The sequence below is a fragment of the Chiloscyllium plagiosum genome, chromosome 30 (assembly GCF_004010195.1).
Source record: "Chiloscyllium plagiosum isolate BGI_BamShark_2017 chromosome 30, ASM401019v2, whole genome shotgun sequence".
NCBI classification, from domain to species: Eukaryota; Metazoa; Chordata; class Chondrichthyes; order Orectolobiformes; family Hemiscylliidae; genus Chiloscyllium; species Chiloscyllium plagiosum.
The window spans coordinates 27,164,971-27,189,360 of NC_057739.1; the positions used below are offsets into that span (position 1 = coordinate 27,164,971).

Consider the following 24,390-nt stretch of genomic DNA (forward strand, 5'->3'; position numbering starts at 1 on the left):
ATACTTCTTTAAATGCTTTTGAGTGACTTCAAAATTTGCATGTCTGGGTTGAGCCATTTACTGCTGAAAATGGCAATATATTAGATACAGTCAATCTGGAACATTTCAAACAATAGTTAAAACACTCAATATATATTTTAAAATACGTAACAATCACAAAAGCATATTGAAAAAAAATCCTGAACTAAATTTGTTTGTAATACAAGGAAAAAATAAATTGCTCCTCCTCTCACAATCTTTAAGTTATTTAACTTTTTGCAGAAAGGATGAAGAGCAGTAATGCACCATTTGTGTACTTACGCTGCTGACCTCTGCCCTTTGATCCTAGTTACTAACAATCACAAAGCCAAAAACTGGGAATGTAAAGTGAAGGTCAGCTCCTTGAGTACACAAACTGTGATGTGAACACTCACTACAAAAAAAAACCTAAAGCAAGATGGCGTTTTCAGATGCAAAATTCTTTCACTCATACACATACAAATATTATATACTCTATTTTCATACCCTGACTGATTCATTTTGCCAATGCCAAGATTGACCCTTCATAAAACAGGCTTATCATTTTTCATCAATATTAAAATCCTTTTATGTTTGTGATATAAGCAGCATTGGGGAAAACTTTTGTACAATATTAAATACAAATAAGTAGTTCATACTATCATACTGATGTTGGATTCCAAAATAAGGTTTCTAAAACTGCTTTATAAATCTTGCAGCAATCCAGAATAATACTAAATTGGAAATGTTAATTTACCTAAAAATAAATATTTGGATATATCTACACATTAAACAATCAAGAATTTTTAAAACAGTTTTGCCCCACAGAACTATGCCTGGGAAGGTGGGAAATTAAAAGTCTGGATTTATACTCTAGAATGTTGCTTATTCAGGCAACAAAAGTACATACATGAAGCACTAATTGGGATCTTTTGATGCCAATTGCATCCCAGTGACATTTTAACTTGCTGCCGAGCAGGGAGTCTGCTTAAAGCAAATCAGGCCAGAATTGGAACACAATACCCCTGAAAGGTAAGGTTTTTTAAAAAAAAAACTTTCTTTTGTGGCACCAGGAAATCAGGAGTGCTCTTGCAGCCCCTATAAGCAGTATGCAAACCCCGACAACCTTAGACTTGCCCTCTAAATCCCTCCCCTGCAACTCATGCCCATATTCCCCATCCTTGCATCTTTACCCAACTTTAAAGTCTAGAAACTGATGAATAAAGGGTATTGAGTACACAAAGCATGATGTGGAAAAGGACGCAGGCAGCAGAGCTTTGGATCAGCCATGAAAGGTGCTAAGTGGAAGCTAAACCTGGAGACCACTGGTAAAGCCACATTCACCAGTGACAAAGACATGGATGAGAGATCGAAACAACAAGTGACAGTGTAAGATCAGAGGTACAAGCATATTGTCTTAATAATAAAGAGAATATTGAGTAAGAAACTTAGCTCAGTTTAAGGAGGACAGGTTGTCTTCAAATTGTTGTGACGAGAACAAGAAATTGAAGTAGGTGGCAAGATTAGAGAGTTTGCTCTCGGGTTTCCCACTATGATTTTGTCTTTCTAATAGTTACTTGCAAGAAATTATGCTTCGTATGCAAGTGGATATCAGATGAGCAGTCTGGCAGCACAAATGTAGTAGAGGATTCGAGTGTTTTATTGAAGCATTTATAATACTGATTAGCACGGAGGCCAGGACAGAAATCTGAACAGTCAAGTACTTCAGTGGATTGGGATCAAGGTTCAAAAGAAGAGATCAAAGACAGTCTGGTGGTTCAGAAAATAAACTAGAAAATGATGGGTGTACTGGGCCAGGGTGAAGGTGACCTCAGGTAGTGGTTGGCTTGGTGGGCATCAAATTGGTCAGCGAACCAAAAAAAACACATGCTTTCTTTCTTTGCAGCAAAAGTGGCTTTGAGCTGTTCAAATTTGGTGGTAGAGGTAAAGTTGGAAGAGTGGAATGAATGTGAAGCTGGTTGGAAAGAAACTGCAACGGTAGAGGTGGCTGGTATCTTGGTGCACCAGGGATGATCAGAGAGTCTTAAGCAGTTATGGTGAAGGAGGTGAAGAGAATGGATTGATGTAGTTCAGCCAAATGTGGTGATAAATAGCAAAACTAAAAGTTCAACAATATGCTCAAATCCCTAATGTGGATTTAAGAGATTGAATATCAGAGCCATAGCTGGGGCATCACAGAGATTGGAAATAGTAAGTGTTGCTGGGAATATGGGAATTAACTAACTTTTGGTACACTATTTAAGTTTCTATTATATTCATTCTTGGCATTCTTCAATGATATTAATGAAGAATGTTATGCAGGTTACAATTTTTAAGAATTAAATTGAGGTGTATTTTGTCAAAATTCATTTGCATTTTCAGTTTTGCAATTGAAAAGAAATCTCCAAAGTGGTTTTGAAAATAAATCCTTTGAAAGAAATAGTCATAAAATGTAAGTTCAAACAGTGAATCAACTGAAAGCAATTGGAAGCAGGTTTTAAAAAGGTTAAATACATTAACAACTAAATGATGTAGATGATACAATATCAGTAGCATTCTTTATCAGGGTCAAGAAGCTCTGACTTATTTCCTAGACTATGTTCTAGCTTCCATTAAAAGAAATGGAACATTAAGGAAAGGAGGGAGATTTAAAATGGCAGATTTCTGGACAATGATAGTGTTTTTTCATAAATATGTGCAGAAATGTATTCCAGGTAGATATAGGGGAAAACAGAAGTGAGGGGGGGGTGTTGGGGAAGAAAGGGGAAATTAATTCACTTTATTTACATTTTTAAATACATTGGATTTAGTAAATGCAGAAATTATTTTGAAACTATTTCTTTTATGCCTTTTTATCTTTATGTACTCTTTGGCAGGAGAGAAGTTACAAAGCACTAGTGAAGTAGTATTTAGTGTTGAAATCACAACTCCTTTGAGGACGTGGCTTTGTATAAACAAAAAACAAAAAAGCCCTCTGCACTTTTCTTATGTTAATGTGACTAATCTGTTCTTTGCATCACAATGACCATTCCTGCCTTGTGTACGAACGCATTTGACTGTAATAATAGGGCTAAGACTAGCAAATGCAGCAATGCATCATTAATAATCCTTTGCTAATTAACTAGCACCGGGATGTGGCTTATTCACACACATGAAGCTTCTGACTGTGGCAGCAATCCCATTGTTCAATGAATGGAGTCAGCTGCTTTGATTTCAACGCCTAGTCTATTTATATGTTAAAAGACAAATCTAAATTTAAACTAGCAGCCTAACTTTTAACTTACATTTTCTGATAAACATTTGTATATTCCATGCTTTGAAAAAAAAACAATAGATGCCTGCAATGAGTGACCTCTTTTGTGACTAAACACTCCAAATAGCCAAATGTGTGTAAATTGCTCCATATACAGAACTAAGTAAACAAGTTGCAAATAAATACAACATTTTGATCAAAGAAACAAACACTGCCTTCTTGAAAGCTTTCCTAAATAATTTGAATGTATGTGCCCTATAGATTGATTTATGTTTTACAATAATTAACTCAGTTTAATTTACATCTGCATAAAAATGCATTTGGGGGTATGTTTCTCCTTAGTAAGTGCTTTTGTACAATTTTATAGATGTTAGCAATCACAAGAGCCTTTTAACAACATGGTTCTTAGATAATTCCTTCCCTAAAAATAATCTGCTTAATATAACAACATGCATGCATAAAACACTTAACACAGCAAAACGTAATAAAAATGCACCTCTCACGAGCAAGAAAAAAGATAATACACCACAGTATAAATGCCCAAAGTTTGATGAAATAGATATGTTTTAAGAAGCATAGGAACACGGAGTACAGAAGTTTAATTATTTAAGAAAGAAAATTTAAGCTTAGGCAGTTGAAGGGATGGTTGAACTGATCAAAACTGAGGATCAGCAGGAAGCCCAACTGAATAGCTGCAGTAAGTTGCAGAACTAGGGAGGCGACATCACTATTCATGAATTTGAGAAAAAGGAAAATAACTTAAGGTTGAGGTACTGCTGAACAAGGAACCAACGTAGTCAACAACCAGTAGATAGGCAAATGGATGTGTATTAGATCTTGGATGACAGAGTTTTGTTGAGCACAAGTTTATGAAGGATGGAAAATGGAAAGCCTGCCAAAAGAATGGTTGTTGCACAAGTCAAGTTTTATGGAATCAATGGTGTGGATGAGGATTTCAATAACAGATGATCTAGTAAAGGGATATTGTTACTGAAGTTGAAATTGGTGGTCTTTATGATGAATGGATGTGTGGTCAGAAACTAGGCTGAGAAACTGTGGTTGCAAAACAGGAAATAGGAGCATGAACGGACCATTCAGACCCTGAAACCTGTTCTGTCATTCAACAAGATTTTCTGCCAATTTCTACCACAATGCCATCTTCTCAATCTATCTCAATATCACATGATGCCTTTAATATCTATAAATCTATTCATCTCTGTCCTAAGCAAACTCAATGACAGAGCCCCCACAGACTATCTGGGTAGAGAATGTGAAAGATTCATGACTCTTTGAATGAAGAGCTTCCTCCTCAGCTCAGTCCTAAATGGTGTTACTTGAAGATTGTGATTCCTGGTTGTGGATTAACGCCCCAACCAGGGAAACATCCCTTCTGCAACTAACTTGTTGAGCTTTTTAAGATTTTATGTCATTCTCAAAATCAGCTCTCAGTTTTTCAAAACTTTAGGAGTACAAGCTTGACCTTCCAAATCTATCCTCATAGAACAACTCAACCATCTCAGGAATCAATAAATTTTGTTGCACTCATTCTATCACAGTGTTATAGAACAGTAATTATTCAGAAAAAAAGTAATTCAGCGTTTCATATCTGCACCTTGTTTACGAAGGTAAGGAGATCAAAAATGCATACATTGCTCTGGGTAATATATATTTCAGTATGAAATACAACAGTAAAAATACAAATATTCTGGTTAGATCTCAGAATATTTGTTACCAGGGAAATGACTGAAGTCAGTGGCTAGCGATGGAACAAAATCTGATGTGGGGCTGTGAAGAGAAGAGCTTCAATCTTTGCAAACTTAGTTACAGGAAATTTCTGCAAATGGAGTTCTGGATATCAGATATGTAATACTACAAATTAGGAAATTAGGACAGATGTGGTATGGTAGAACTGGGTGTCAGTCTTATTGACAGCCATGGCAGCCATCAAAGGAAAAACTCTTAATGCCTCACGAATGAGTTGGGATTAAGAATTCAAGTAAACACAACCTAAATCACTCTTTGTAGTGATTTGTGGTGGCACAACAATAAAAGGGACAAGGGAGGGTGGACTTCACATCAGGCTGAACTATGCCTAATGTCCCCACATACTGCAGAGTTCCTCAAGCATTCCTCCCGAAGCTGCGTGCAAATTTATCCATTCTGATGATGACACCCACCTCTATTTCACCACCAGGCCTCTTGATCTGTCCACTGTTAATGTAGCATCAGATCAGTTGCCCCGCGTCCAGTCTTGGATCAGCTTTCATTTCCTTCAGACATCATCTTAATCCAACAATAAACTCTCCATCCCTTGCACTACTTCCATTTCAACCCCTCACCATCATTTAAGACTGCTGGTGTCTTATTCAAATTAATGTTCATAACTTAAGCTGAACTAGGGATAGTGAAACCTGTTTGCTATTAAAATCTGCAACCATCTTTTTTTACCTTCAATATTCCACTATTCCTTCTTCTTAATAACCTTCATCTTGCATCCTCTGTAAATCTCAACTCATCCAAAACTGTGCTGCCTTTATCCTTGTCTGTATCAAGTTCTACATATATCACATATATATGTGATATATACATGCATCACATATATCACCGGTCTTCACTAACCTGCATTACATTGCTTCATCCAGTAAACAAGTCCAGGACGGGAGTGTAGTAGATGGTGAATAATCAAATAACCATAAAATTAGAACTAATCATTCTAGAGTTAAGCATAGGAAGCACAATAGAAACTTTTTTAAAAGGAAAACCAGGCTAACATTAACTCTTATGCAATCAAACCAAGTAAATGGACTCAGCCACAATCTAGATGAAAAGTAGAATAGGCTCAAAGGCAAAGCTGAATGGCATAGTCCTATTCCCAGGCTATCTGTCAGTCATCCATAGCTTCAAATTTAAAATTTTAGTTACTGCATTTAAAAACAATCATTTGGGGAATGTGGATGTTGCTCACTGCTCAGCATTTATTGCCCATCCCAGTTGCCCTTGAGAAGATGGTGGTCAGCTGCCTTCTTGAACTGCTGCAGACCACCTGCGATGGGTTGACTCACAATGCCTCTGAGTAGGGAATTCCCAGATTTGGACCCAGCGACAGTGAAGAAATGGTGATATATTTTAGGATGGTGAGTGTCTTGGAAGGGAAGGTGGGGGTGTACCCATGTATCTGCTGCACTTGTCCTTCGAGATGGAAGTGGTTGTGGGTTTGGAAGGTGTTGGCTGAGGATCTCAAGTGAATTTCTCCAGAGAATCTTGTAGAAACTGTATACTGCTGTGACTAAGTGTCAGTGGTGGAGGGAGTGGATGCTTGTAGATTTAATGCCAAACAAGTGGACTGCTTTGTCCTAGATGGTGTCAAGCTTTGAGTGTTGTTGGAGCCTCAACCATCCAGGTAAATGGGAAGCATTCCATCAAAATCGTGACTTATGCCATGTAGATGATGGACAGGCTTTGGGGAGTCAGGAGGTGAGTTGCTCATTGTAGTATTCCTAGCCTCTGACCTGTCCTTGTAGCCAGTTTGTGCAAATTGTAAGTCCAATTGAGTTTCTGTTCAATTATAACCCCAGGATGTTGACAGTGGACTATTTAGTGATGGTATCATCATTGAATGTCAAGGGGCAATGGTCATAGATTGATATTTGTATGGTGTGAATGCTACTTGTCAGTCCAAATCAGGATATTGTCCAGATCTTGTTGCATTTGAACATGGACTGCTCTAGTCCCTAATCAGCTGTGAATGGTGCTGAACATTGCACAACTATCAGCAAACATTCCCACTTCTGGCCTTATGATGGAGAGAAGGTCATTGGGGAAGCAGTTGAAGAGGTTTGGGCCTCAGACAATACCCTGAGGAACTTCTGCAGAGATGTCCTGGAGCTGAGATTACTGACCACCAACAACAACAATCATCTTCCTGTGGCCAGAAATGACTCCAACCAGTGCAGCCTTTGCCCCGATACCCACTGATTGCAGTTTTGCTCCTTGATCCACACACAGTAGAATACAGCCTTGCTGTCAAGGACTGTCACTCCCCTCCCCTCTGGAGTTCAGCTCTTTTGGCCATGTTTGAACAAAGACTGCACTGAGATCAGGAGCTGCTTGGCCCTGGCAAAACCCAAACTGGGCGTCACTGAGCAGGTGCTGCTTGATAGCACTGTTGATGACACCTTCCATGACTTTACTTATGATAAAAAGTAGACAGACATGGTGGGAATTGACCAGGTTGGATCTGTCCTGCTTTTTATGTACAGGACATACCTGGGCAATGTTCCACACTGTCGGGTAGCTGTCAGTGTTGTAGCTGTACAGGAAAAGTTGGCCTTGGGGTCTGGCAAGTTCTGGAGCATAGGTCTTCAGTGCTATTGCTGGAATGTTGTCAGGGCTTAAAGCCTTTGCAGTAGCCAGTGTCTCCAACCATTTCTTGATATTAAGTGAAGTGAATTGAATTGGCTAAAGATTGGTATCCGTGATACTGGGGACCACTGGAGGAGGCCAACATGAATCCTCCACTCAGCAGTTCTGGCTGAAGATTACAGCGAATGCTTCAGCCTTATCTTTTGCAATGATGTGCTTGGCTCTTCCATCACTGAGGATGCTTGTGGAGTTCCCTCCTCCAGTGAGTTGTTTGACTGTCCACCATCAATTCATGACTGGATGTGGCAGGACTGCGGAGCTTACATAAAATGTGTTGGTTATGGGCTCACATCTCTTTCTACCACTTGCTGCTTTTGCTTTTTGGCACGCAAATAGTCCTGTTTGGTAGTTTCACCAGGGTGACACCTCATTTTCAGGTATGTTAAGTGCTGCTCCTGGCATGCCTACTACATTGAACTAGTTTAATGGTAGTGGTTGAATTGGGGATATGCCAGGGCATGAGGTTGCAGATTGTGCTGGAGGACAATTCTGCTAATGTTGATGGCCCACAGTACCTCACGGATGCGCAGTCTTGAGTTGCTAGATCTGTTCAACGTCTGTCCCATTCAGCATGGCAATCGTGCCACACAGCACTATGGAAGTTATTTTCAAAGTGAAGGAAGGACTTAGTCTTCACAAGGATTGTGTGGTGGTCATTCTTACTGATATTGTCATGGACAGATGCACCTGTCGCCAGTAGATTGGTAAGGATGAGATCATGTTTTTCTCTCTTGTTGACTTTCGCACCACTTAGTCTAGCAACTATGTCATAGAGTCATATCGCACAGAAACAGCCCCTTCGGTTCAACCAGTCCACACCAAAAGTAATCGCAAACTAAACTCAACCAACCTGCCTGCTCCTGGCCCACATCCCTCCAAAATGTTTCTATTCATGTACTTATGTAAGTGCCTGTTAAACATAACTGTGTCCGCATTCACCACTTGCTCAGGAAATTCAATTCAGACACGTACCACCCTTTGTGTAAAAAATTTGCCCCCATTTCTTTTTTAAATCTCTCTCCTTTCACATTAAAAATATGCCCCCTCATCTTGAAAACCCCCTCCTAGGGAAAAGATACCAATCATTAACCCTATCCATACCACTCATAATTCGATAAACCTCTATAAGGTAACCTCTCAACCTCCTACATTAGTGAAACAGGTCCCAGCCGAATTAGCCTTTATGTCCTTTCGGACCCAACATTCTCGATTAGTAGTACTGCTACCGAGCCACTCTTGGTGGTGGAAATTGAAATCCCCCATCATGAGTATGTTTTGTGTCCTTGCCGTCCTCAGTACTTTCTCTAAGTGTTGTTCAACATGGAGGAATACTGATTCATCAGCTGAGGGAGGATAGTACACAGTAATCAGCAGGAGGATTCCTTGCTCATGTTTAACCTGAAGCCATTGGGTCTGGAGTCAATATTGAGGACTCCTAGGCCAAATCCCTCCTGACTGTATACCACTCTATCACCACCTCTGCTGCATCTGTCCTGTTAGTGGGATAAGATGTATCCAGGGATGGTGATAGTGGTGTCTGGGCCATTATCTGTAATGTACAATTCTATGAGTATGACTCTGTCAGCCTGTTGCTTGACGAGCCTATGGATTGCTCTCCCAATTTTGACACTAACCTCTAGGTGTTAGTAAGGAGGATTTTGCAGCATCAAGATGTCTGTTTCCGCTATTGTCTTTTCCAGTTGATGCCAGGTGATCTGTTTGGTTTCATTTTTCTGAGACTTTGTAGTGATTGATACAAGTGAGTGGTTTGCTAGACCATTTCAGAGGGCTGTGGGTCTGGCATCATATGTAGGCCAGATGAGGTGAGGATGGTAAATTTCCTTCCCTAAAAGGCATTAGTGAACCAGATTGCCTTTTCTGCTAATAGAAAACAGTTTCATGGTCATTAATAGATTCTTAATTCCAGATACTTGTTTTTTTGAATTCAAGTTCCACCATCTGCCTTGACAGGATTCAAACCTGAGTCCCCAGAACATTAGCTGAGTTTCTGGATTGATCGTCCAGTCATAATACCACTAGGCTATCACCTACCTAAACTGAATCCACATAAGATCTCATCCTACCTCTTCAATCTCCTTTGGAAGTATAACTTTCCCCAAAATCACTAAATGTCTGACTCTAGCCACATGTGCATTCCTCCTCTTGAAATCACAGCACTAGCAGTTGTAACTTCAGTACCTTGGTCCCACACTCTGTAATATACTTCCTAGATATTGAAGCCTCTCCTCCTACCTCACATCTTTAAGGCCCTCCATAAAACACATGATTTTGCTCATCCCTCTAAGCATTGGTGACAGGTTATCAACCTGACACATTGGTAAAGATTTTCCTGTGGTTTTGAATTTCCTGACTTTGAGATGGAATGGTGCTCCCAAGCCTACACTTTCTACAAGCCAGACTGGTGGAGTTACTTTCCCAAAAGGCAGCCTCTTAATTGCTGGTTTCCACAATTGACAGCATGCCATCTCCCAATGCTGCCAATTTAATTACAGGACAAGCAGTTCCACCGAGAGAAAATAGTAGCGCTGAGTCAAGTTTGAGAACAAGAGGGTACCTCAAAATAGAAGTGCAGTCAGAGGGGTATAATTGATTAAAGATGATAGCAACAGATCCAACAGAATGCCAGGAAAAGCCCTCGAGGAGGATTGTTGAGATCAAAGGGCTTCTTTTCCTTCTCACAGTTCAATCAATGAAATTTGTTGAAATGAAATGTTAAAAGAACTGAACACTGCTAATGCAACACAGGTTGATAGACAGAACCCATGAGGTTCACACAAAACTTTCTAAGGAGGATTCCATAGATAATTATGTAGCAAAAAGGCCATTGTCAAACAAGATGGCTCCTGAGCAAACATGCATAGAATTTGGAAGGGTAAATCAAAATAGTTCTGCTTGGATGCAGGCATTAAAGATGGATATGGAGATACCGGAGTTGGACTGGGGTGGACAAGGTCAATAATCAAACACCAGGTTATACTCAAATAGGTTTATTTGAAATTGCAAGCTTTCCTCCAGAGCTCAGCTTAAAACAGATTCGAAGAGGGACCTCACACCTAAAATGCATCGTCTAATCTGAGCTGTCACCCCTTGTACATTGATCAAATCTTCAACTATCTAGGGACAAAGATTTGAACGGAATCTGGATTTTGCATTTTAATTTGCAGTCTACCTCTTAACTGATTAAAGGACTCCACAAGGGCAGCTTGTTTTAAAATTGTTAACTTTTTTTTAATAAATTCTTATACCTCTCTATCATACCACGCCTGAGAAAGGTGTAGAGCTCTGAAAACTTGCAATTTCAAATAATCCTGTTGGACGACAACCTGGTGTCATTTGATTTTTTACATTAAAGATGGAGATTATATATGAGAGGCTGAGAGAAATAATTTTCACTCCATTCATTAGTAAGTATTCACACGGAAATCTAGAAGATTGCAACAACTAGATAGATAGAGATGGTTGCTGATTTCAAGGTGAGAGACTCGTAGAATTTTACAGTATATTGTGACCGTGCTGGCTCCCAAACAAGCTGCCAACTAGTTTCAATCTCCAGCCCCAACACTGTAGCCCTCTATATTGATCACTTCCAAATATATATTCAGCTCTCTTTTGAAACACTGATGTAAACCCTTTTTCTATCACCCCCACCACCCCAACCATCCTGAGACTTACAGAATGTAAGAGGGTAAAAGGAAGGCAAGTTGCCAGGGATGAAAAGGGAACTAACTGCTGGGAATGCTCTGGATATTCTCAAGCCAGAAAGGAAAGTGCAGAGTGTGGAAATGATGTCTGAAGGCCTAAGTGTATCCAATGTCACAAGGTGGGACAGCTGTGTGCAGATTTCTGGAGGTTGCAAGGCACACCCATGGGATGTATTCAGGGACTCAAGGTCAATGCAAAGAAAGGAACCTCGATGGGCAGTACAGTAACCCAAGTTGTAGCTTCACACAGCTGCAAACAGCTCAGTACGAATACTGATAAGAGATGAAGAGGATGTCACAGAATCATTGGGAATGCCTGTCAAAAGGAAAGCTAACTCATTCATGAGATAGTTAGTCCTCTCTTTATATGAAGAAATACTGAGTCACTCAAACTCCTGCTGGGGAAAGACATATTTTTTCCACCAAAAAGAATGCATTAGATGCTAAAGACTTAGTAAATGGTATTGGAATGGAGTATATACCCATACCTTGCGTCAGGTGCACCTAGGAAGGGCATTACAGTGTGCAACCGAGGCAGCTGAAGGTACAGTTGTCAATGCTATATTTCAAGAGGAGGAATGCATATGTGGATAGAGTCAGTGCCCTAGTGTCTGGGATGGTAACCATATTGGTTGTCCATAATTTATCTGTAGACAAAGATGACTTATACCAAGGAAATGATTTAAAATAGTGCAGCACGGTGGCTCAATGGTTAGCACTGCTGCCTCACAGCACAAGGTACCCAGGTTCGATTCCAGCCTTGGGCAACTATATCAGTATTTGGTGGAAAAAATGTCTTTCCCCAGCAGGAGTTTGAGTGGCTCAGTATTTCTTCATATAAAGAGAGGATTAACTATCTCATAAATAAGTTAGCTTTTCTTTTGACAACATTCCCAATGATTCTGTGGCATCCTCTTCATCTCCTCTTATCAGTATTTGTATTGAGCTGTAATTGCAGCTGTGTGAAGCTACAACTTGGGTTACTGTACTGCCTTGGGCACCAACAACAAAAACAGAAATTGCTGGAAAAGCTCAGCAGGTCTGGCAGCATCTGTGTAGAGAAATCAGCATTAATGTTTCAGTTCAAGTAAGGCTTCTTCAGTCAAGCACCAATGTGACATAGTTATACCCATGAAATCGTAGCATACAGACAATATACCTCCATTATTGAACACCAGTTGGAGAAAGCACTGAGGGTGGCAGAGGTGCAGAATCCATTGTGGGAATGTGCCTTCAGTATCTTTCACCAGGAGTAGCTTGGTAGCACCACTACTGTCTGGGCTGGTTGAGTCCTAAAGGGCAAAGCTGCTAGACTGGGTCTATAGCAATTAATGAAACAACCACCAAGAAAGAAAAACAGACTTGACCTCATCCTCAAACATCTGTATGCTGCAGATGCATCTGTACATGACATGACCGGTAAGAGTCACCACCGCGTAATCCTTGTGGAAACTAAATTCCATCTTTACATTAAAGATACCCTCCATCATTTTATATGGCACTATTGTTATGCTGAATGGAAGACACTTTAAACAGATCTAGCAACTCAAAATGGACATCTATGAGACACTATTGGGCCATCAGTAGTAGCAAAATTGAACTCCAATACTTTTACAAGCTCAAGCTCAGCATAACCCTCACTCTGCCATAACCATCAAGACAGGGGATGAACTCAGGTTCATTAAAGTGCAAAAGAGTAACTAGGCAGAGAGTAGGGTACCTTAAAGATCAACATGGCTGTTCATGTCTAGAACAGCAGAAGGTGGCTGAGATATTAAAAAATATTTCATCAGTATTTACTGTGGAGAAGGACATGGAAGCTAGGGCACTTGAGGAAATAGTGATATTTTGAAAAGCGTTCTCACAAAATAGGAGGAGCTGAAGAGCTTAAAACACAAAGGTAGATAAATCCCTGGGATCTGATCAGGTGCTAGGGAAGCTAGGAAAGAGATTGCCGGGCCCTTGCTGAGATATTTGTAACATTGACAGCCACAGATGAGGTGATGGGAAGACTGGAGGTTGGCTAATGTGATGCCACTATTTAATAAAGGCTGTAAGGAAAAGCCAGAGAACTATAGATGAGTGAGCCTTAAGTCCATGGTGGGCATATTGTTGGAGGGGAGTCTGAGGGACGGAATTTACATGCATTTAGAAAGGCAAAGACTGATTTGGGATAGTCAACATGGCTTTGTGCATGAGAAATCATGTCTCACAAACTTAATTGAGTTATTTTGAAGAAGTGACAAAGAAGATTGATGAAGGCAGAGTGGTAGATATTATCTTGATGGATTTCAGCAAAGCGTTCAACAAGGTTCTGCACGGTAAACCAATTAGTGAGTTTAGATCACATGGGATCTGGGGGAGCTAGCCAACTGGATACAAAACTGACTTGAAGGTAGGAGACAGAGGGTGGTGGTAGAGGGTTGCATTTCAGATTGACAGCCTGTGACCAGCGTTGCCACAAGGATCGGTGCTGGGTCCACTGCTTTCTTTCATTTATATAAATTATTTAGAAGTGAATATAGGAGGTATATTTAATAAGTTTGTAGATGACACCAAAGTAGGTGGTGTAGTAGACAGTGCAGATTAGCTCACTGTACAACAGGACCTTGATCAGATAGGTTGAGGAGTGGCAGATAGAATTGAATTTACATCAGTGTGGTATTGCATTTTGGTAAGGCAAACCCAGGGCAGGACCCATACAGTTAATGGAGGGTCCTAGGAAGGTTTGTCGAACCAAGGAATGCAGGTGCATAGTTCTTTGGAATTAGCGTGCATGTAGCCGGGGTGGTGAAGGCAGCATTTGGCACACTCGCTTTTATTGGTCAGAATGTTGAGTATCGGAGTTAGGATGTCATGTTGCAGCTGTTGAGGCCACCTTTAGAATACTGTGTACAATTCTGGTCACCCTGCTGTGGGGAGGATGTTGTTAAACATGAGGGTGGAAAAATATTTCATAAGAATGTTGCTGGGATTGGAGGGTTTGAGTTATAGAGAGAGGCTGAAAAGGCTCTTTCCCCCCTTGGAGCCCTTAGAGGCTGAGAGGTGACTTTATAGAGGTATTTAAAATCATGAGGGGCATGGATAGAGTGAATTGCTAATGTCTTTTTCCTAGGGTGGGAAAGTCTAAAACTAGAGGGTACATGTTTAAGGTGAGAGGGTTAAAGATTTAAAAAGGTGGGGGCAACTTTTTCATGCATAGAGTGGTGCTTGTATGGAGCGATCTGCCAGAGGAATTAGTAGAGACAGATACAATTACAACATTTAAAAGCCATATGAATAGAAACGGCTTACAGGGATATGGGCCAAATGCTGGCAAACGGGAGTAGGTCAGATTGGGATGTGTGGTCGGCACAGATGAGTTGGACCCAAAGGGTCTGTTTCCATGCTGTGGGACTCTAAGTGTCCACAAATATCCCATCTTCAAAAGATGGGGGAGCCTAGCACATCAGTGCAAAATAGAAGGCTGAAGCTTTTGAAACAATCTTCAACATGAAGTGCTAAATGGATGATCCATCTCAGCCTCCTCCAGAGGTTCACACATCACAGTGACAGTCTTCATCCAATTCGATTCACTCTACAGGACATCAAAAAATAGCTGGATGTACTGGATACTGTAAATGTAATGAGACCTGAAAGTATTCTGGCAATAGTACTAAAGACTTGTTTTTTAAAAAGTTTTTTGTTCTCATTTCTACAGTTACAGTTAAATTTAAAAAAAAGATCTCTATAGTGGAAGTCCAACACGACTCGAGCTCGACTCCACTCAGGACAAGACAGCCACTTGATTGGCACCACATCCACAAGCATTCACGCCCTCCACCATCAACACACAGTACTAACAGGGTGTACCATCTGTAAAATGCACTGCATCAGTTCACCAGGACTCGTTATACAGTACTTTCCAAAGCCATGACCGCTACCCCATCTAAAAGGACAGCAGATATTTTACTAAAGCTGCATGGGAGACTAATTAGTAAAGTTAGATCACATGGGATTCAGGAATGACCTTACCGAATGAATACAAAAATTGGCTGAACAGAGATGGTGGAGGGTTGTTTTTTCAGACTGGAAGCCTGTGACCAGCAGTGTTCCACAGGGATCAGTGCCGAGCCACTTTTGTTTGTCATTTATATAAATGATTTAGATGAGACTAGACAAAGCATGGTAAGTTCGTGGGATGACATCAAGATTGGTGGTACAGTGGACAGCAAATAAGGTTATCTAAGATTACAAAGGGATCTTGATCAATTGGATCAATAAGCTGAAGAGTGGCAGATGGAGTTTAATTTGAATAAATGCAAGGTATTGCATTTTGGTAAAACAAACAAAGGCAAGACTTATTTTTAATTATATTAGGCATTGGGTAGTGTTTTAGAGCAGAGAGAGACATAGGAGTTCAGGTACAAATTCTTTGAAGTTTGTATCACATACATAGAGTAGTTAAGATGTTGTTTAGCACACTTGCCTTCATTCCTCAGACCCTTAGTGAGTACAGGAGTAAGGACGCTATGTTGAGGTTGTACAGGATGTTCAAGAGGTCTCTTCTAGAGTACTGTGTCCAGTTCTGGTCCCTCTGATTATAGGGAGGATTTTAAGTTGGAGAGGGTAGAGAAGAGATTTGCCCAGGATGCTACCGGGAAGGGAGGGTTTGAATTATAAAGAGAGGACTTCTTTTACTGCAGCGTAGGAGGTTGAGAGGTGGCCTTAGAGTTTTATAAAATCATGAGGGATATAGATAAGGTGAATGATAGGTGGGGATTTCAAGACTGGAGGGTTATTTTTAAGGTAAGAAGAGAAAGATTTAAAAAAAGACATGAGCGACAATTTTGTTTTACACAAAGTGGTTTGTGTGTGGAGTGAACTTCTGGAAGAAGTGGTGGATTCAGGTACAGTTACAACATTTAAAAACAATTAGGTAAGTACATGGATGAGAGTTGTTTGGAAGGAAATGGGCCAAACACAGGCAGGTGGTTCTAGATTAGTTTGGGATTATGGTCAGCATGGACTGTTTGAACTGAAGGGTCTGTTTCTGTTCTATTTCTCAAAGGTGAGGCTAGTAAACTTGCATTGTTTTCTTTGGAGGGGCGGAGGCTGAGGGGAGACTTGATAGAAGTCTATAAAATCATGAGGTGCATAGATAGGTTTGATGGTCAGAATCGTTTACCCAGAGTTGAAATATCTAATACTAGGGGCATACATTTAATGTGAGGGGGAGAAATTCCAGGGGAGATGTGAGGGGCAATGTTTGTGTTTTTTACACAGAGTGGTAGGAGTCTGGAATGTGCTGCCGGGAGTAATGGTGGAGACAGATCCAATACAGGCATTTAAGGGACCTTTAGATACGTGCGTGAACATGCAAAGAATGAAGGGATATGACCAAGGGTAGGCAGAAGGGATTAGTTTAATTTTGCATCATGTTTGGCACATCATCATGGGATGAAGGACCTGTTCCTGTGCTGTACTGTTCAATGTTTTATGGGTACACCATCACCTGCAAGTTTCTCTCTAAATCACTCATTATCCTGATCTGAATTTGCTTTTCCTTCATTTTGCTAGGATAAAGATCATGGATCTCCCTCCCTCAGAATTACAGATGCACCTACACTAAATGGACTTCAGTGGTTCAAGAAGGCGGCTCACCACTACCTTCCCATGGTCCATTAGAATGGCCAACAAATGCTGGCCAGCCAGCAACACCCACATCCCTTGAACGAATAAATAAAAGTCACAGAAAGGCCAAGTGAGGTCATGGAAACAGAGCAGTCACAAGAATAGGTTCTAGCAATATTTCCTTTATGTGTAGTGTCCCAAACAATAATTAAATAAAGTCCACCATTGGAGGTCAAAGTGGCCCTTCAGACAGATTTTTGAATATCTGGAACTTTCCTTAGGATTTGGATATCCCTGACCCATAAGCAGTGCTCTAAAGGTACTGACTTAATGGATCAGCCCATTTTGATTTATATTGGGAAATCCAACCAACCAACAGTAGCTAAAAATAGAAATACTGTTAAAATTGAAGCATGCAGTCTCCTTTCATCAACTTTTAAAAAATTCATTCACAGGAGAAGAGTATCACTGGCTAGGCCAGCATTTATTGTGGTTGACTCTTAACTAGGGCAATTAAGAGTCAACCACATTGCTGTGGGTCTGGAATCACATACAGTCCATACCAGGTAAGGATGGCAGTTGCCTTCCCTAAAGGGCATTAGCAAACCAGATGGGTTTTTCAGACAATTGTCAATGATTTTGTGGTCATCATTAAGACTATTAGTTGCAGATTTTTATTGAATTCCATTTCCAGCAGAGTGGAATTTGAGCCCGCGTCCCCATTTTCTGAGGACAGAATAGGCACTCATCCTTGCCCTGCTTTGTTGAAACTGGAAATAAGCAGGTTTGAGGCAATTTTGGTTCGGATTTGAAATTTATTAAGGGTACTTTTCACCTAGCCCAAAGCTATCTGATTTTGACAGTTTAAAAACCCAGTCTCCATAAAGTAAAAAAATTGAAGTGTTTATCCTAATCCTTTTTTTTAAAAAAAAGGAAAAAAAGAATTCATAATCAACTGCAGCATTGTGCTTATGGACATCACATGTTGGGAAAGCCTTCCAAGAAATGTAAAAATATTATTTTAATAGAGCATTAAGACATAGAAACAGAAGGCAGCCATTCAGTCCATTGAATTTTCTCCAGAATTCAATGAGATTGTGACTGATTTGATAATCCTCAACTCGACCTTCTTGCCTTTCCCAATATCCCTTCATTCCCTTACTGATTAAAATAGGTCCATCTCAGATTTGAATATTCTTACAACTCAGCCCAATAGCTCACTGTGGTAAAGAATTCCACAGATTCACTATCCTTGGAGTAGAAACTTATCATCTATGTCTTAAGTGGATAACCCCTTTCTCTAAGATCTTGCTCTCTGGTCTTAGATTCTCCCATAACTGGAAGCAGTCTCTCCTCATCTACCCGGTTTAATCCCCTAAGAATTTTATACATTTAAACAAAGTTGTTTCTCATTCTTCTAAATGAGAATGAGTACAGGCTTAACTCACTCAACTTCTCCTTGTAATAAAATTTGTCCCCCAGGTCAATCTGGAGAACCTTGTCTGAATTGCCTCCAACACCAGGATCTCTCTCAATTTAGAACAAACCAAAACTGTTCACAGTGCTCTAACTAATGCCTTGTACACCTTTCACAAGACATCTCTATTATTATACTCCTTTGAAATAAAGACCATCATTCCATTTTAGATTAGATTCTCTACAGTATGGAAACAGGCCCTTCCGCTCAACAAGTCCACACTGACCCTCCGAAGAGTAACCCATCCAGACCCAGTCTCCTACCCTATATTTACCCCTGACTAATGCCCTTAACACTATGGGCAATTTAGCACAGCCAATTCACCTGACCTGCACATCTTTGGACTGTGGGAGGAAACCGGAGCACCTGAAGGAAACCCACACAGACACAGAGAGAATGTGCAAACTCCACACAGGCAGTTGCCAGAGATGGGAATTGAACCGGAGTCTTTGGCGCTGTGAGGCAACAGTGCTAACCACTGAGCCACCGTGCCTTCCCATTATCTGCTGAAACTGGACACTTAATTTTTGTGATTCATGCACAGAATGCCCAAATCCCTCTGTGCTACAGTTTTCTGAAATCTTTCTCCATTTAAATAATACACAGCTTCATTATTCATCCTGCCAAAGAGCATAACCTCACATTTTTCCATATTATATTCCATGTGCCATGATTCTCAACTTTCACTTAATTCATCCATCTCCCCTTGTAGACTGTCATCTTCAATACTGCCTTCCCACCTACCTTTGTATCATTTGCAAACTTGGCAATAATACATTCATTTCTCTTCTCCAAGTCGTTAATATAAATGTTAAATAATTGTGATCCAGCATTGATTCTGGTTGGCAACCTGAGTGCCACAAGAAAACAACCCCTCCTTATCCAGCTTTCTGACTTGTTTGCTCCAGGAATAGGGTTATTAACATCCACAAGGGGTTCTTTCATTCATCATGTAAAAAGCTTGACATGATATGATCTCTATTGAGACCAGGATGTATTATTTTAAAATATGAAATCTGAAAATCCTCTTATGTACTAACAGAATGAACCCATAAACTCCATGGTTGAAAGCAGTGGTTATCTTTTTACTACGCAGCCAAACAAAGCAAATATTAAATACCATAATCTCAAAACCAGAATCAATGAAGGTAAACATGAATTAACTTGAAAATCACAGTTCATTACCAACTAAAAATTAAACATTTATTTAGAGATCTAATTAATTGGCCCAGTAGTCCACCTAGCATGTATGCATTCAACCTCAGTCACAAAATTCTGTCTTCCTTACAAAGGATTTCAGCTCCACTAAGACTTACCCTGATCCCCAATGAACACTAGCATGGAAATCAACCTGACTTCCATGGGTATGGTCTTCACCGAAAATGTCACATGCTGCACAGCTTCCCTATTCTGTTTACAATAGTCTGGATTGCATAGGTCTACCAATGTTACCAAGTAACAGAAAATGTTGCAGCAGCTAGATATTTGGCTATTCTCAGCTTCTGGATCTTGCTTCTGTCTTTTTCAGTTTGCCTTTGATGCACAACTGGCATCATCTGTGCTAGTGATTCTTCATCCTATGAAACATTTTCAACCAGTTTCTCAGAAGCTTTGATATCAATCTCATCTCACAGTCTTAATTTCTTTGGAAACTGGAAGGGTCAGTTTTCTTTCTTGTTTGGCTCTGTTTCAAAAAGTACAAGCTTCAAAACCACAGATTCCATGACAGAGAAAACAACAGTATCAACAATACAGCAGATAAAATGCAAAACTATGGCTTGAGTGAATAACCTTGACCTTCAGCAGTAATCCATAATTTAAGCCTTCCAATGAAATGGATTCCATATATTGCACAATAATTAAGGTATATGGGTGTTCCTTAGATAATCAGACATTTATACAGGTGCACAATCCTTTATCTGAAATGCTCGGGACCAGCTGGTTTTTGGAATTCAGAATTTTTTGAATTTCAGAATAAATGACAGTTTGATGGCGAAATTTTAAGAAGTCTTATCGGAGGAGCAAACTCACTGAGTAAATCAGGACCTGAAACAAAATTGAGGCCTACCAGTGCTGGGCCAAGCCCTCCACCTCCTGTCACATCTTAGTGACACGCATCGAGTAGGTGTGGACTTGGGTGAACTGTTTGAACTCCAAACAACCTTGTTAATAGAAAAAAAACTACAAAAAAACCTTCGGACTTTGGAGCTTTTCTGATTTTGGATAAAGGGTTATCTACCTGTACTTGCATTTTCAGATCATAGTTAAGATGCAACATAAACTGTTCAGGTGAGAAATGAGTTTGGTGCAAGTAACTCTGGTGACCACATGACTGTTATCTATTATACCATGTAATCTTCCACAACCTACTATTAAGGGAGTGTTCTGTTTCTTATCCAGCTGATTGGTCATTTACAACACAGACATGAATGTGTGTGTTAGGACCATGAGAAAAAGTAATAAATACACACAAACATAGGCCACAAATATAAAAGGGAGAGCGTCTGGTACAGAAAGAGAGAATAAAGTATGTGCAATTTGAAGTTCTTGGAGTTTTTGAGATATTTCAAAATTAGCTTTTTGGCATGTGGGCATCACTGGCTCAGCTAACATTTATTGCCCATCTATGAAATGCCCAGAGGACAGTTAAGCATCAGCCACATTGCTGTAGGTGTGGAGTCATATGTAGATCAGACTACAAGGATGTCAGATTTCCTCTTGTACAGGACATTAGTGAACTAGGTGGGCTTTTATATCAATCAACAGTAATTACTATTAAGCTAGCTTTAATTTGTAAGCTTTAGAATTAATTCTAGATTTGTACTGAATTCAGATTTCACCATTTGACATGGTGGGATTCATGTTTCCAGAATATTCAACTGAGTGTTTGGATTACTTGTCCAGTGGTACTACAATTATGTCACCACCTGCATTACATTTTTAGGTTACATTTTTTAACCCAAGGCCACAGTTATTTAATGTTGAATTGGCATCCACACCAATGATGAAGTCCATAGACAACTTTGAGTTCTCATTGAATGGTTGTCTCCCCAGTTTGATTTTTTCTCCAGATGCTGTCATCCTAGATGAGAATGACGAAAGAGAGAAAATCTTCCAGTCCTTGCTGCTATCAATCTATTTTTCTTTTGCATCCTCTGTAGCTTGAAAGCAGCTGTGTGTAACTAAGTGTGTATCCCTGAGCCTGGCTCCAAGTTCTTTCCAAGCTAACAAACTGGCAGGCAAGCTTTTTATGTCCCAATATGCAAAACTATCATAAGTATGAATTAAAACCAGAGATATAGATTGGAGTTTCTTGATGCATGATTCTGTTGCCCGATTTCAGCATTTTAAAAGTAGGCACTTTCAGTGCAGATGCTTTATGTATTCCAAATTGATTTCCTGGACTTGCCTCACAGTGGTTAGATGAACACAGCAGCCATTCAAGGTCAGTAATTGTCCTTTCTTTAAATAAAAAAATCCATGAAAGGTATTAGGTGCATGATTTTATAAACCACTATAAGATCACCCTGCAGCCTCCTACACTCCAGTGAAAATATTCCCAGCCTATTCAGCATATCCTTATAAACCAAACTCTTCAGTTCTGGCAACATCTTGGTAAATCTTTTTTGATTCCTCCCAATTTAATAATATTCTTCCTTTAGAAGGGCAACCAGAGTACACAGTATTCCAAAAATGGCCTCACCAACGTCCTGTATAACCTCAACAAGATATCCCAAATCCTATACTCAATGGTCTGAGCAACGAAAGCCAAACACCTTTTAAACCACCCTGGTTAAAACAACAACTGCAGATGCTGGAAACCAGATTCTGGATTAGTGGAACTGGAAGAGCACAGCAGTTCAGGCAGGAAGGGCTTTTGCCTGAAACGTCAATTTTACTGCTCCTCGGATGCTGCCTGAACTGCTGTGCTCTTCCAGCACCACTAATCCAGAATTTTAAACCACCCTGTCTACCTGTGATGCAACTTTCAAAGAAATGTGTACCTGAATCCCTGGGTATCTATGATGGACAACAAGACCCAGGGCCCTACCATTATCTGTGTAAGTCCTACCCTTGTTTGTGCTACCAAAATACAATACCTCACATTTATCCAAATTAAACTCTAACTGCCACTCCTCAGCCCATTGGCCCAAATGATCAAGATCAACTTTATCCACTGTCTACCGTACACCAATTTTGATGTCATCCACAAACCTACCATGCTTTCTATATGCTCATCTAAATCATTTGTAGAAATAACAAACAAAAGTAGACCAGCACTGATCCCTGTGGAACACAGCTGGTAACAGACCTCTAGTCTGAAAAACAATCTTCTACCAACAACCTCTCTCTCCTATCATCAAGCCAATTTTGTAACCAATTGGCAAGCTCTCCCTGAATCCCACATGACCTAACTTTACTAATTAGTCTATGTGGATCTTTGTCAAAAGTTGTACTGAAGTCAGTGTGGACAAAGTGTAAGATGCTATGTTCCAGGTGTAATTCAATTGGTAACATTACTCGGCTTTTTTCTTACCCTGCAGTTATGATTTTGTGCTCATCAATCTTTTTGTTAGACATGATTTCCCGAGCACAAAGTCAAGTTGACCGTCCCTAATCAGTTCTTGCCTCTCCAAATGCATGTAAATACTCTCACTCAGAATCCCTCCAACAACTTACCCACCACCATTGTCAAATTCACAGTCCATCATTCCTAACCTTCTCTTTACAGCCTTTCTTAAATAAAGGCACGGTGGCACAGTGGTTAGCACTGCTGCCTCACAGCGCCAGAGACCCGGGTTCAATTCCCACCTCTGGCGACTGACTGTGTGGAGTTTGCACGTTCTCCCCGTGTCTGCGTGGGTTTCCTCCGGGTGCTCCGGTTTCCTCCCACAATCCAAAAATGTGCAGGCCAGGTGAATTGGCCATGCTAAATTGCCCGTAGTGTTAGGTAAGGGGTAAATGTAGGGTTATGGGTGGGTTTCGCTTCGGCGGGTCGGTGTGGACTTGTTGGGCCGAAGGGCCTGTTTCCACACTGTAATGTAATCTAATCTAAAAAAAAATCTAGCCCAGTCTTCTAGCACCTCAACCATACAAATATGTCTGCTGGGCCCCCACAATTTCTTATAACTTCTCATAATGTCTTGGGATATGCTTGATCACACCTTAGAGCATTTGCTATCCCAAAGTGGAAAATCATAACTTGAAGGTGTATAATTTTCTGATTTATACTTCAGCATGTGCCAGAAATGCTGAAGTTGAAATACTGTTCCAATATCAAGCTTGCCAACTATACCGTATAAATAATCATTAATTTACAGAAACAAATAAACATTGCATTACAAAATACACCAAACTCATAACCTGCATATTTCCAAAATTATTTATATCAAAGAAATTGGCTCACAAGAGATTTTTAAAACTGATCTTTCAATAATGAAGAGTAATTAATTCTGAATGAATAATTGATTTTCCACCCTAATTTAAAATTTAAATTGCTGAACTGACTCTTTCATGTTATTTGTTCGGAAGTTTGTGCAAATATCATCACTCATATGAAATAGAAGCTTTGAGGATTAAATTGGTAAGACTATGGTAACTAACTTTACTTGCAAAGACTTTTCAGCGGCAAAAGCAAAGAAAGTATTGTTATGGACCAGACCAAACGCCCTTCAAATATATCAAGGAGGTAGCCTTGACCATAATTTTTATCTCATTTAAAGTTAAGTGTAAGGTGCTATGTTCCAGATGTAATTCAATTGGTTATATTACTGAGCTTTAAGCAAAACACACATTTTTCTTAGGAGAAAGTGAGGACTGCAGATGCTGGAGACCAGAGTTGAAAAATGTGGTGCTAGAAAAACACAGCAGGCCAGGCAGTATCCGAGGAGCAGGAGGATTCCTGA

The 24,390-nt window shown here is 40.0% G+C and overlaps 1 protein-coding gene across 6 annotated transcripts in view; it reads right to left on the bottom strand.

Moving 5' to 3' along the window:
• LOC122564841 (nuclear receptor subfamily 6 group A member 1) overlaps window positions 1–24,390 on the bottom strand; it is a 371,801-nt gene that overhangs the window by 180,923 nt on the left and 166,488 nt on the right. The window lies entirely within an intron of this gene.